This window comes from Elaeis guineensis, chromosome 1 (genome assembly GCF_000442705.2).
Source record: "Elaeis guineensis isolate ETL-2024a chromosome 1, EG11, whole genome shotgun sequence".
Taxonomy (NCBI): Eukaryota; Viridiplantae; Streptophyta; class Magnoliopsida; order Arecales; family Arecaceae; genus Elaeis; species Elaeis guineensis.
In genome coordinates this window covers 116,953,190-116,968,058 of record NC_025993.2, presented here as the reverse complement: position 1 = coordinate 116,968,058, position 14,869 = coordinate 116,953,190, and positions in this window count along the sequence as shown.

Genomic DNA, 14,869 nt, shown 5'->3' with positions numbered 1-14,869 from the left:
TATTCGACCGATCCGGTCATCGGGTACCATTGCTAGATGGTCACTTCGATTAGTACAGGAATTGATTTCTGTGCTACCGACTTAGGTTCGAACCTGCGGGGTCACACACATTAGAGGTTCCTTTCTGATCTGATGGCTGATTATGATTCTTATCTATCTGGGACTCTATGATTGAGAATTAGGATTCTCTAATCATGAGTTCCACATATTTTGGGTATCGGGATCAAAATTTTGAATTTCAAATTTTGAATTTGAAATTTGAACTCTTTGATCAGGGTTTCATATCGATGGTCTCTGATGCCTGATTGCCCATCGGATTTGGACTCAATATTTATGAGAGGTTTAATTAGTGATTTAATCACTAATTAACTCAATTTAATTGAGTAATTATTTTGGATCAAGTCCAATTGAATTAGATTCAGTTTGGATTGACTCGATTAGGTTAAATGTTGACCTAATCGCTAAGGTGGTTTAGTCCCTGATTTGATCAGGGATTAGGTTTAGTTAATTTCTAATTTGATTAGGATTTTATTGAGCCTAATTAAGCTTAATTATGTTGGGTTTAATCTGGTCTAATTGTGCTTAACCTATTTTAAACTAGGTTGGCTCAATTTGAATCAAACCACCTTGTTTTAAATTTCCTGCGACACCCAACTTCCTTGCACCCATTTAAATTTACGAGAAGAAACTTCTCGTGAAATTTTTCTCATGCAAAACCCTTCCCCACGTCCTCATTTGTGCGCCATATGGATGGATAAAATAATTAGTTAGCCATTTAAATTCAAAGCATGTTTGAATTTGAATGGATAACTTATCACTTGCCCTTTCATCCTTATCCATTTTGTGCGCCACATTACTTACACGAGAAAAGGTTTCTCGTGAAATATTTTCCACGCACAAAGAGCCACGCCCCTTCTCTTCTCACGCCCAAAAGGATAGGGATAAGTTGGTTTTCGTTTGAATTCAAATTTGATTTGAATTCAAATGTGTAACCTCTTATCTTTATCCTCTCACGCGGATAAGACACGTTCGACGTTGTTTTAAAAAGAGGAGAAAGGTGGGACGTGCGTAGAAAATTTAAGAGAGAAACTTTGGGGTGTGAGGAAGGCTTCTGTGCAAGATGAAGGTCCAAAACCTTCCGAGAGAAAAAGAAAGAAAAGAGAGAAAATTGGGCGCAGGGTTTTTGGTGTGTACCCTAGGGTTTCTACCTAGGGTTCGGGAAGTGAGATTGGTGTGCCACGAGTGTCGTGAGTCCACTAAATTTCAAGGAGAGATCCATCAGCCTCTCTAGCAACTGTGCAGAAGTTCGAGAAGTCGGCACACATCGATCGAAGGAGTTCGATCAACATCTGCCATCAAAAAGGGTGAAATCACGAACTAGCATTCGTGAGGAGCTGATCAGACGGGAGCTTCGTGTGGACGATCCGCAGAGGCCAGACATTTGGGTGGCTGTGACGTGATGATCAGAGCCCTCCGACGGTGATCAGATTGCGGTGATCGACTACCCGCAAAAGGTGATGTGTTCTGAACACAGTACTGTAAAACGTTTAATGATTCAAATTTAAATTTCAAATTTAAATGCATGCTGTTGTATCATATTTAGATCCTAGTGTAGGATTAATTAGTATTAATTAATGAGATTAATTAATAATTCGCTGTAAAATAGTAATTTTGAAAAAGTTTTAAAATTACCATTTTGCCCCTGCACTAAATTTTCGCAACAAATGGTATCAGAGCATGGTTCTAGAATATGATATACATATGCATGCGTAGATTAAGGTGTAATCTATAAGTTTAAATTTGAAATTCAAAATTTAAAATTCGAAATTCAAAAAGATTTGAAATTTGAAATTTGAAATTTGTTAGAAGTTTCAAATTTGAAATTCAAAATTTGAAATTTGAAATTTGGTTGAAATCTCAAATTTGAAATTTGAAATTCAAAATTTAAAATTTAAAATTCAAAATTTAAAAATTTAAAATTTGAAATTTGGTTGAAATCTCAAATTTGAAATTTGAAATTGAAATTCAAAATTTAAAATTCAAAGATTGAAAATTCGAAATTTGAAATTTGGTTGAAATCTCAAATTTGAAATTTAAATTTGAAATTTAAATTTAAAATTCAAAATTTAAAATTTGAAATTGGTATATTTAGATATACTTGATCCAAGTAGCAAGTAATCTAATTGGGTTGATTGCCATGGCCGTCCGGTCATAGGAGAAAAGTAGGGTTTAAAGGCCCTCTCTTCCCATTCGATGGGGTCTCCTATGGCGGTAGGGGTGCCGATGCAATTATATCCCATGCCGATGAAGCAGCAAAAGGACTTAATTAAGAAATTTATTATGAATGTGTTAGATTAGATCTAAAAGAAAATTTATGATTTATTTTGAGTTATTTTCTGTTATGAAATGAGCAATAGAATTGCTGTTTATGAAATGTGCTGGCCCGTTTGTGAAATGAGTTAACACATTTGGTGAACAGAAAATAAAATCTTTCAAATTTGAAAATTGTTTTCGAAATGCCAAACCCTGACCCATCAGCCCAAGTACTTAATTAAAAGAATTAAGTGTTGTCTACTAGGTCTAGAATTGTGAATTAAGACCTAAGACAATTGCATAAACTTGTGGGTCAATGGGTTAGATGAATTAGGTCCATAATTGGGTTAGACCTAAGGTTAGTTTAAAAAATAGACTAATTGGAGTAATTGGTCAAATCTAATCAAAAGTTGAATTAGATTAGGTCAAGAATACTCTAGACTCAACTTCAATAGTTGTAGTTGAATGGGTCCATGTCTTTAACTAGACCAAGATGGACTTAATTCATGGCTACGCGGTGGGGCCCTATTTACTAAGTTGATCAAAATTAAAACTAATGAACCGGTTGGTGTCTAAGGTAAGTTCGGCAGTTTTGACCAGTGGTTCTTAAGCGGGAGCTACTCGCATTGATTCGATCATTGACGAGTTAATGGCAAATCCCCACCACTGATCTCACTTACCTGACCAATCTGGTAAGTTAGATTTTGATTAGATCACTTGGTGATTAGAGCTCACCCATGTCATTAGGTAAATCAGTATGACTGATTTAGGTGCTCCTAATGCCAGCTTTAATTAAATCTTTTTTAATCTGACTTGATGAAGTCAGTGGGAGGATTGAAATTGGCTGGATGATTTTTTCTCTACTATTCTTTAAATCCTCAAAATTATTAGGTCCCTAAAATGATTAAGTTATAATGATAACTAAGTCATAGCCTCCCATTAAGTGAATGATAATGAGTCCATTAGTTCAATGATCATTGGAGGCCCAAAGGCCTGGTGCTCATTGGCTAATGGAATTATTATTCATAATATGATAATTTGATTGAGTCTTTCTGATGGTGGTTAGGTTGGCCGGCCAAAGTCGGGCCTGATCATTTATTGGTCCGATTCACTAAATTAAGTCATGTTAATGGTTGACCTAACCAGATCTTTTCAGTGGAGGCCAAAGCCTACTGATTAGGTTCTGGGGCAAAATCAATTACTAGAAGTTGTTTAGAGAAATAACTGGTTAAGAACCTACCCATAGATGCACATGGGTTGACCAACCAAAGTTGGGCTCGTGTGTAGTCTGTGTGGATTCTAGTACCCATTAAGGAATTAAAGTAATTCTTCGAATTGGAGGATGAGGCTACCAGTTCGTAAAAATATTGAGAAAAATTTTAGACTAAAGTCTAAGTCTTTAGTATTAATTTATGTACTAATAGAGGTCTCATTTTTCTTTAAGCAGCTATGGCCACTACCCTGTCGCTCCGGTCATTATTAGATAATGACAAGCTCATGGGACCCAATTTCGATAGCTGGTATCGAAAATTAAAAATCGTCCTTGAGCATGAGCGGATCCTTTATGTAGTAACGGATCCAGCACCTAGGAGCCAGCTCCGAACGCTAGTAAGGCGATCTGAGACACTTACTTGAAGTGGCTCAATGACCGCACCACCGTTCGATGTATTATGCTGGCAGCAATGAATGACGAGTTCAGCCGAAGGTTTGAGAACGCCCAGCCACAGGAGATGATTCAAATATTGAACGACTCCTTTGGCACGCCTGACGACGTTGAAAGGCACAAAACTAGTTGTGCCATTTTCAATGCTCGGATGAGGGATGGGGCCTCAGTCACTGATCATGTACTGTACATGATCGAGATGATTGAGCGCCTAAGCAAATTGGACTTTCTCTGCACGAGCAGCTCGGTAAGGATGCGATCCTTAATTCCTTGCCCAAGTCCTTCCTCCCATTCCTTACTCATTTTCGAATGACAAAGCCTGCAGTAAACTATCACGGATTGTTGGGGTTGCTGCAGAACTTTGAGAAGGATCACCAACTCCATAAGGAGTCGGTGAATGTAGTGGGAGGGTCTTCTTCTCGTCGTCAACCCTTTGGGAAGGGGAAGAAGAACAAGAAGAAGAAAAATAAGAAGGTGCAATCTCATACTGGGACAGTAGCACGGGGTCAGACCAAGAAGCGCAAGCACGACCAGAGCCAGACGGAGTGCTTCTTTTGCAAGAAGCACGGGCATTGGAAGAGGAACTGTCCTCAATACATTGCCTCCCTGGACCCGAACAGGCCAAAGAAGAAGCAAGGTAATTATATGATAACTCCTTGCAACTTTTCGATTTGTGATACTACTGCCTGGGTATTGGATACCGGAAGCCCTTATCATATTTGTAATTCGATGCAGGGTCTGCAGGTCAGTAGGAGATTTGATGAAGGCGAGAGGTTCCTGAATGTTGGAGATGGAAGCAAAGTTCCAGTTCTAGCTTTAGGAATCATGAGTCTTGTAATCAATTCTCGTAATGTAATTCTGAGTGAATGTCACTATTGTCCAAGTTTTTTATTAAATATTATTTCTGTAGGCCTTTTGGCCATGTACGGTTATGATTTTTTAATAAAAGAAATATTTGCAATATCATTTTGAATGGTGTTACAATATTTGTTGGACAATTAAATAATAAAATTTACTTACTATCACAGCCTGTTAATGTGGTTCAAAAATTCGGTAAACGCTCTAGAATAGATAATGTGTCAGAAGTCTACCTTTGGCACTGTAGGCTAGGTCATATCAATAAGAACAGGATAAACAGGTTGGCTCAAGAAGGAATTCTTGAAGTTAATGATTGTGAATCACTTCCAACCTGTGAGTCCTGTCTTCTTGGAAAGATGACCAAGTCACCTTTTACTGGAAAAGGTGAGCGAGCCAGTGAACTCTTAGGTCTGGTACATTCTGATGTATGTGGACCCATGAGCTCAAGTGCAAGAGGTGGATTTTTCTACTTCATAACCTTCACAGACAACCTATCTAGGTATGGGTATGTCTATTTAATGAAGCATAAGTCGGAATCATTTGAAATGTTCAAACTATTCCGAAATGAGGTAGAAAAATAAACTGGAAAGTGTATTAAAACTCTTCGATCTGATCGAGGAGGTGAATACCTTTCCAATGAGTTTCTGACGTATCTAGAGGAGAATGGGATTCTCTCTCAGTGGACTCCTCCTAGAACACCACAGCATAATGGTGTGTCTGAAAGGAGGAATCGAACCCTGTTAGACATGGTTCGATCCATGATGGGGTTTGCTGGTCTGCCGATCTCCCTCTGGGGATATGCGCTCGAATCGGCTTGTTACCTTCTAAATAGAGTTCCGAGTAAGTCTGTAGCCAAAACGTCATATGAGATATGGATAGGACGTAAGCCAGTACTCTCGCACCTTAGGATTTGGGGATGTCCGGCTTATGTTAAACGTTTAATTACAGACAAGCTTGGACCTAGGTCTGACAAGTATAATTTTATAGGGTACCGAAAAGAGACCAAAGGGTATTATTTCTACCTTGCTGATGAGCAAAAGGTGTTTGTCAGCCTTAAGGCAATCTTTTTAGAAAAGGAGTTCCTTAGTGAAGGAACTGTTGCTTCTAAAGTCGAACTTGACGAAGTTCGACAGGTGGAAAAATCGACACATGTTACTGAACCTGAACCGGATTTGATTAGATCAGATCCGGAGCCCATTGATTATGCACCCTTAAGGCGGTCTGGTAGAGTACCACATCAACCGGACAGATACTATGGTTTCTTGGTTCGGGATGGTGATCCTGTCGAACTTGATGAAAACGATGAGGATCCGATCACCTACATGGATGCAATGCAGAGACCTGACTCTGAGAAATGGCTAGAGGCCATGAAATCCGAAATGGAGTCCATGAAGGTCAACGATGTGTGAACATTGGTTGACCCACCCGAAGGAGTAAAACCCATAGGGTGTAAGTGGGTCTTCAAAAAGAAGAGGGGCGCAGACGGAAAGGTGGAGACCTATAAAGTCCGTCTGGTTGCCAAGGGATATCGTCAACGTTATGGTATAGACTATGACGAGACGTTTTCTCCTGTGGCAATGCTCAAATCCATTAGGATTATGCTTGCGATAGCTGCCATCTAGACTATGAAATCTGGCAGATGGATGTGAAGACAGCTTTCCTAAACGGAGAGCTGGACGAAGAGGTGTATATGATACAACCTGAAGGGTTCACATCCACAGATGAGTCTAAGGTATGCAAGCTACAAAGGTTCATTTATGGACTTAAGCAGGCATCTCGGAGTTGGAACATACGTTTTGATAGGACGATCAAAACGTATGGCTTCGTTAAGAACGGAGAAGAACCCTGTATTTATAAGTGGGCTAATGGTCCAATAGTAGTATTTCTTGTATTGTATGTGGATGACATTCTCTTAATCGGGAATGATGTCCCTGCATTATAGGGAATAAAGATTTGGCTATCGTCACAGTTCTCCATGAAGGATCTGGGAGAAGCTTCCTACATCCTAGGGATGAGGATCTATAGGGATAGATCCAAAAAGTTGCTTGGCTTATCCCAGTCCATGTACATTGATACTATGCTGAAAAGGTTCAGCATGAAAAATTCCAAGAAAGGCTATCTACCGATAGGCCATGGAATTTTTCTCTCGAAGAGGGATTGTCCGACAACACCTCAAGAGAGAGAGCGTATGGGTAGGATTCCATATGCTTCGGCAGTGGAATCTATCATGTACGCCATGATATGTACACGACCAGATGTGGCATACTCACTAGGGGTAGTGAGTAGATACCAATCTGATCCAGGAGAGAATCACTGGAAGGTTGTTAAAACCATCCTGAAGTATTTGAGAAATACTAAGGACCAGTGGCTTATATATGGTGAATCGGACTTGAGACTTATAGGGTTTACCGACTCTAGTTTCCAGTCTGATCGCGATGATAGCAAGAGTGTGTCAGGATTTATTTTTACCCTTAATGGTGGGGCTGTCTGCTGGAAGAGTTCCAAGCAGCACACTGTGGCTGATTCAGTATGCGAGGTGGAGTATATTGCTGCATCAGATGTTGCCAAAGAAGCGGTGTGGCTGAGAAAATTCATCACCGAGCTCGGAGTAGCACCCTCCCTTGTTGGTCTAGTTCTGCTCTACTGCGACAGCTCTGGAGCCATTGCGATTGCGATTATTCGACCTATCCAGTCATCGGGTACCATTGCTAGATGGTCACTTCGATTAGTACAGGAATTGGTTCCTGTGCTACCGGCTTAGGTTCGAACCTGCGGGGTCACACACATTAGAGATTTCTTTCTGATCTGATGGCTGATTATGAGTCTTATTATCTGGGACTCTATGATTGAGAATTAGGATTCTCTAATCATGAGTTCCACATATTTTGGGTACCGGGGTCAAAATTTTGAATTTTAAATTTTGAATTTGAAATTTGAACTCTTTGATCAGGGTTTCATATCGATGGTCTCTGATGCCTGATTGCCCATCGGATTTGGACTCAATATTTATGAGAGGTTTAATTAGTGATTTAATCATTAATTAACTCAATTTGATTGAGTAATTATTTTTGGATCAAGTCCAATTGAATTGGATTCAGTTTGGATTGACTCGATTAGGTTAAATGTTGACCTAATCGCTAAGGTGGTTTAGTCCCTGATTTGATCAGGGGTTAGGTTTAGTTAATTTCTGATTTGATTAGATTTTATTGAGCCTAATTAAGCCTAATTATGTTGGGTTTAATCTGGTCTAATTGTGCTTAACCTATTTTAAACTAGGTTGGCTCAATTTGAATCAAACCACCTTGTTTTAAATTTCCTGCGACACCCAACTTCCTTGCACCCATTTAAATTCACGAGAAGAAACTTCTCGTAAAATTTTTCTCACGCAAAACCCTTCCCCACGTCCTCATTTGTGCACCATATGGATGGATAAAATAATTAGTTAGCCATTCAAATTCAAAGCATGTTTGAATTTGAATGGATAACTTATCACTTGCCCTTTCATCCTTATCCATTTTGTGCGCCACATTACTTACACGAGAAAAGGTTTCTCGTGAAATATTTTCTACGCACAAAGAGCCACGCCCCTTCTCTTCTCATGCCCAAAAGGATAGGGATAAGTTGGTTTTCGTTTGAATTCAAATTTGATTTGAATTCAAATGTGTAACCTCTTGTCTTTATCCTCTCACGCGGATAAGACACGTTCGACGTTGTTTTAAAAAGAGGAGAAAGGTGGGACGTACGTAGAAAATTTAGGAGAGAAACTTTGGGGCGTGAGGAAGGCTTCTGCATAAGGTGAAGGTCCAAAACCTTCCGAGAGAAAAAGAAAGAAAAGAGAGAAAATTGGGCGCAGGGTTTTTGGTGTGTACCCTAGGATTTCTACCTAGGGTTCGGGAAGTGAGATTGGTGTGCCATGAGTGTCGTGAGTCCACTAAATTTCAGGGAGAGATCCATCAGCCTCTCTAGCAACTGTGCAGATGATCCAGAGCATCCGAGAAGTCAGCACACATCGATCAAAGGAGTTCGATCAACATCTGCCATCAAAAAGGGTGAAATCACGAACTAGCATTCGTGAGGAGCTGATCAGATGGGAGCTTCGTGTGGACGATCCGCAGAGGCAGACATTTGGGTGGCTGTGACATGATGATCAGAGCCCTCCGACGGTGATCAGATTATGGTGATCGACTACCCGCAAAAGGTGATGTGTTCTGAATACAGTACTGTAAAACGTTTAATGATTCAAATTTGAATTTCAAATTTAAATGCATGCTGTTGTATCATATTTAGATCATAGTGTAGGGTTAATTAGTATTAATTAATGAGATTAATTAATAATTCTGCTGTAAAATAGTAATTTTGAAAAAGTTTTAAAATTACCATTTTGTCCCTGCACTAAATTTTCGCAACACATACATATATACATATATATATATATATACATATATATATACATACTTATATACATATATATATATACATACATATATATATACATATATATATATACATATATATATACATACATATATATATATATATATATATATTGTTGGGTATAAAATATCCTCAGCCGAAGTTCTTAACGATTGACCCTCCCCGGACTCCTCTGGCTTTCGACCGCGGGTGGTATCTCTCCGAACTTCTCCAACAGCCGGATTCCCATGGTGCTGACTGAATTCCCCCGACGGACGAACTCCCGCCGCACCACCTGAGCTCCTTCAACATGAGTTCTCCCAGTTATCTATTAAGCCGCCCCGGGTGCTCACTGAGCTTCGTCGCCAGCCGACCTTCTACGACCATCAGCTGTTCCCCGAATCCCTTCCAGACTTCTTCCAGCCAACAAACTCCAATCCAAATTACCCCGGACCTCGTCAACGGCCGAACTTCTCCGACAGTGGATTCCTACAACTACCGGGCTTCGTCCGGACTCCTACGGGAGCCGGACTTTGCCTTCAACCTTAATTGCAGGTAGACTTCGATCGGACTCCTACGGGAGCCAGATCACGTCTCCGACCCCAGCTACAGGAAGGCTTCGCCCGGACTCCCCCGAGAGCCGAACTTCGTCCCCAACCTCAATCGCTGGAAGACTTCGTCCGGACTCCTACGGGAGCTGGACTTCGCCTCCAACCTCAATTGCTGGAAGGCTTCGCCCGGACTCCCACGGGAGCTGGGCTCCGTCCTCGACCTCGACTATTGGTAAGCTCCGTCCGGACTCCTAAGGGAGCCGGACTTCATCCCTGACTTTAATTGCAGGTAGACTTCGACCGGACTCCTACGGGAGCCAGATCACGTCTCCGACCCCAGCTACAGGCAGACTTCGTCCGGACTCCTACGGGAGCCGGACCTCGCCTCCAACCTCAATCGCTAGAAGACTTCGTCCGGACTCCCACAAGAGCCGAACTTCGTTTCCAACCTCAATCGTTGGAAGGCTTCGCCCGCACTCCCACGAGAGCCTAGCTCCGTCCTCGACCTCGACTACTGGTAAGCTTCGTCCGGACTCCAAAGGGAGCCAAACTTCGTCCCTGACTTTAATTGTAGGTAAGCTTCAACCGGACTCTTACGGGAACCGGACCTCGTCTCCGACTCCAGCTACAGGCAGACTTCGTCCGGACTCCTATGGGAGCCAGAGCCGGACTCCAGCCGACAGGCCTGGACCTTCTAGCAGGTCCCAGCAGCGGCCACGACTCTGCCCCACTTCCAGCGATGGATTTGGCGTGACTCCGTCATTCCCTGACGAGCCGCAGTAACGGCCACGACTCTGCTCCACTTCCTGCGACGGATACCACGCGATTCCTTCATCCTTTGACAAGTCGCGACAACGGACGTCGCTCCACTCCTCGTGACAGACTCCACGTGGCACGTCCCGGTGATAGCCACGATTCCACTCCACTACTCCTCGCAATAAACTCCTCCTGACCAAGGGCGGCCTATTGCCAGACGGTTACAAACATCGCTATCAGTCTGTTGCTCCCTCCGCCTATAAAAGGAAAATTCCAGATACATTATTTTCTAAACTCTATTCTTTATCCCAAAACTCTGCTAAAATTTCCGTTCGAGCACTCCATTCTTGTTAAGGCAGAGAACTGACTTGAGCGTCAGAGGATCTTGCCGGAGCAACCCCACCTCCGGTCTAGACTTCTTTTGCAGGTCCCAGCGGCGACCGCGGCTCCCACGACTCCAGCTTCTCCGGTGCAGGCGGATTTTTGCACCAACAGGATTGGCGCTAAAGGAAGGGGGGCCTGAACCTTCGCAGTACCCTTGTTCTTAAAGGAGCGCTCAACGGGATCGCCCCCGGGCATCTTTTTCGATGTCCTCTCCTCCTTCCTCCAGTAGGTCTTTGCCCGATGCCTCCCCGCAAGGCGTCCACGCGACGATCCATGGCCTCCGCGGCCAGATCTCGGGCTCCGGCCTCACCTCCAGTCTCCCAGCCTCCTCCTCCTCCTCCGGCAACGGCGATTGGCGTGGAGCAATTTGACCTGTTGGCACAGCAGGTCAGAGGCCTCACTGAAGCTGTGCAGGCCATACAGCAGCAGCAGCAGCCACAGGCATCGGTGCGCCTGGAAAGGGCGTCGTCGGAACACCAGGACCCGACGATAGGGCGGGCCACTTGGGCCAGCCGCCCCGTCTTTCCCGAAAAAGTGAATCCGAGGGTGGAGAGCCCTCAGTCGGATCACGGCTCCACCCCCGGAAGATCTCTACCCCCATTCTGTCAGAGGACCCTCGAGATCCGTAGTCGAGAGGATTTCCTGGATCGGAGGCTCCAGGAGATGAACCGGCTGATCGAAGAACTCCGCCACGCTCTCCCTGCTTATGGTGAGGATATTTGCACTGACCCCCCCTTTTCTCAAATGATCATGCAGGAACCGATCCCGCCAAACTTCAAACTCCTCCAGTTTGAAAGCTACGACGGGACCTCGGATCTGGTTGATCATTTGGAGGCCTTCCGGATGATGATGCTGCTTCATGGTGCACCCGACGCCATTCTATGCCGAGCCTTCCCATCCACCTTGAAGGGGGCGGTGAGAAACTGGTACTCGACGCTGAAGTCGGGTACCATCTTTTCCTTCGATCAAATGAGCCACCAATTTGTGATCCATTTTGTCAGCAGTCGGTGCCTCCGGAAGGGTTCGAGTCCCTCATCAATATCAAGCAGAGGGAGGGGGAGTCCATTCGAGCCTACATCAACCGTTTCAATGTCGCCGCACTGGAGGTCCGGAACTTGGACCAGTCGGTAGCATTGGCCGCTCTGAAGAGCGGCTTCAGAAGAATGACCTTTTGTTCTCCCTGGAGAAGAAGTACCTCAGGGATTTTGCTGATCTGTTGGCTCGGGCCGAAGGATACGCCCGAGCGGAAGAAGCCTTCAAAATGAAGGATGAGGAGACTGCGAGAGAACGGCAGGCGGGAGACTCGAGTAAGTCTGCAGCCGAAAAAGGGTCGAGAGAAGCTCGTCACGTTCTCGAACTCCTCCCGGGCACAAGCGTGTCCATACTCCTCCCCGGGTACATAGGCAGAGGAGTCCAGATCGCGGAGTTCGGCGGGGTTCTCCACCGGAAAGATTTCGCAACTATGCCCCACTCAATACCTCAAAAACCCAAGTGCTGATGGAGGTCAGGGAGCAGCTGCCAAGGCCGGAAAGGATGCGCACACACCCTGGGAAGCGCAATCCTAACAAGTTCTGCCTCTACCATCATGACCACGGCCACGATACAGAGGAGTGCATTCAGCTTCAGGACGAGATCGAGGAGCTCATCAGACGAGGTCGGATCAACAGGTTCATTCGACGCCAACCTGAAGGCAGAGAGGATCGGCCAAGGGCCCTGCCGCAACCTGAACCACCAAAGAGGGAGGAGCAGCCCGGAGATCGGCCTCCAATTGGGACCATCGACTCCATCACCGGAGGACCTCAAGGAGGAGCAGACCTTCCACGACATGGGACTCGAGAAACCTGTAAATGTACTACTAACGACTTTGCTTTGAATCAAAATTCTTTTCGACTTTGCATGTCTTTCTCTTTTTGCATGGACTTGTTACGACTGGGGATAACCCCTTCAAACAATTAAAACAAGGTCATGTTAGGAACAGGAGGAGAACCTCATCCTAACATGAGCAAAATGAAAGTCCGATTATTTTAAGATCGGATCGGAGGAGAGGTCCATATAACGGCCCTTAAGTGCCCCCAAGGTCATGTTAGGAACAGGAGGAGAACCTCGTCCTAACATGAGCAAAATAAAAGTTCGATTATTTTAAGATCGGATCGGAGGAGAGGCCCATATAACGGCCCTTATGTGCCCCCACAGTCATGTTAAGGACAGGAGGAGAACCTCGCCCTAACATGAGCAAAGTCAAAGGCCCGGTTCTTTTAGACCGGATGGGGGGAGAGGCCCTACAACGCCCTTATGCACCCCCACAGCCATGTTAGGGACAGGAGGAGAACCTCGCCCTAACATGAGCAAAGTCAAAGGCCCGATTCTTTTAGACCGGATGGGGGGAGAGGCCTTACAACGCCCTAATGCGCCCCCACAGCCATGTTAGGGACAGGAGGAGAATCTCGCCCTAACATGAGCAAAGTCAAAGGCCCAGTTCTTTTAGACCGGATGGGGGGAGAGGCCTTACAATACCCTTATGCGCCCCCACAGCCATGTTAGGAATAGGAGGAAAACCTCATCTTGGCATGAGCAAAGTCGAAGACCCGGTTCTTTTAGATCGGATGGGGGGAGAGGCTCTCACAATGACCTTTATGTGCCCCCACAGTCCTGTTGGGAACAGAAGGAGAACCTCATCCTAACCTGGGCTGAGATCGACTACGTTAAGAACAGAAGGAGGATCTCGTCCTGACGATGACAAAAATTTGATCGCCCAACATGATCGGATAAAGAGAAAAATCTCCTCAACGGCACCTCTACGCCTCTACGCGATCCCGCAAAAAGCGAGGGAGGACCCTCACTCAGAAAAGAGAAGAAAAATAAAAAAAAAAAGCGACGAACTACACCAGCAACAAATAAAAAATAAGCTATACCAAAAATATAGGGACTTCGTCTCAACAAAGACAGGAGCTCCTATCGAACATCCCGATCTCTAAGAGGGCTCTCGATGCGGGCCAAGAAAATAATGACCCCTTCAAGGTAATGTGAAGTTCAGACTACGAGCTCGAGCCTACGGCCATGGATGACAAGAAAAGCAAATCAACGTGGCGACGACTGGGCATCTCCGAACAACACCGACGCCGAACAAGTCGAAAGACAAAAAAAGTTTGGTGGACGATAATTTAATGCAATGCGTGGATGAGGTAACACGAAATCTCTTTTTCATTTCATTCGCAAAATATATGCTACAAAGCCCAGCAGGCTAAAGGAAGAAAAGCAAAACAACGAGACAAGACAAAACAACAAAAGAAAAAATATATGCATGGGAAGACGAAAGGCAAAAAGAGCCCTAAGGGGGCCTGGCTTCCTCTGACCCCGAACTTTCGGCTTCGACCCTCGTCAGAGAGTGCCTTAAACTTCCGACCTCTACCTCCAGTTCTCTCTCTCTCACTAATATCTCCATGTATCTATGGTGAAATCGCTGGCTTTCGTTCTCCGCCTCTCGATGCCTTTTTCTCAGGACCTCGGATTTCGCCTCCGCATCCTTAACGGCCTGCTGCTCATATGTCTGCTGGATCTTCAATTGCTGTAGCTCGGCCGTCCTCTCCCCAAGGGCGATAGAAAGCTCTTCTGTGGTTCTTCTCAGGGATTGGAGTTCGCTGGAATCCCGAGCGGAAGCAAGCTGAGCCCTTCCAGCCAGCTGCCCTCGAAGACGGGCAACTTCGTCAGTCGCCACCCTGAGCCTCCCTTTATATTCGTCCACCTGTTTTCACCAGCCGGTCTGGTATGCATCATAGTTTGCCTCGGCATCTTGGAGCCACTGCTGGAGGTCGGAGACCTTCTTCGACCACTCCCGGTCACTGTCGGCCCGAGCCAAAAGTCGGAATGAACTTTCCTCCAGCTGGCCGATCCTCTCCTGCGCAGCTGACAGTTCCACCCTGAGAGAACTGAT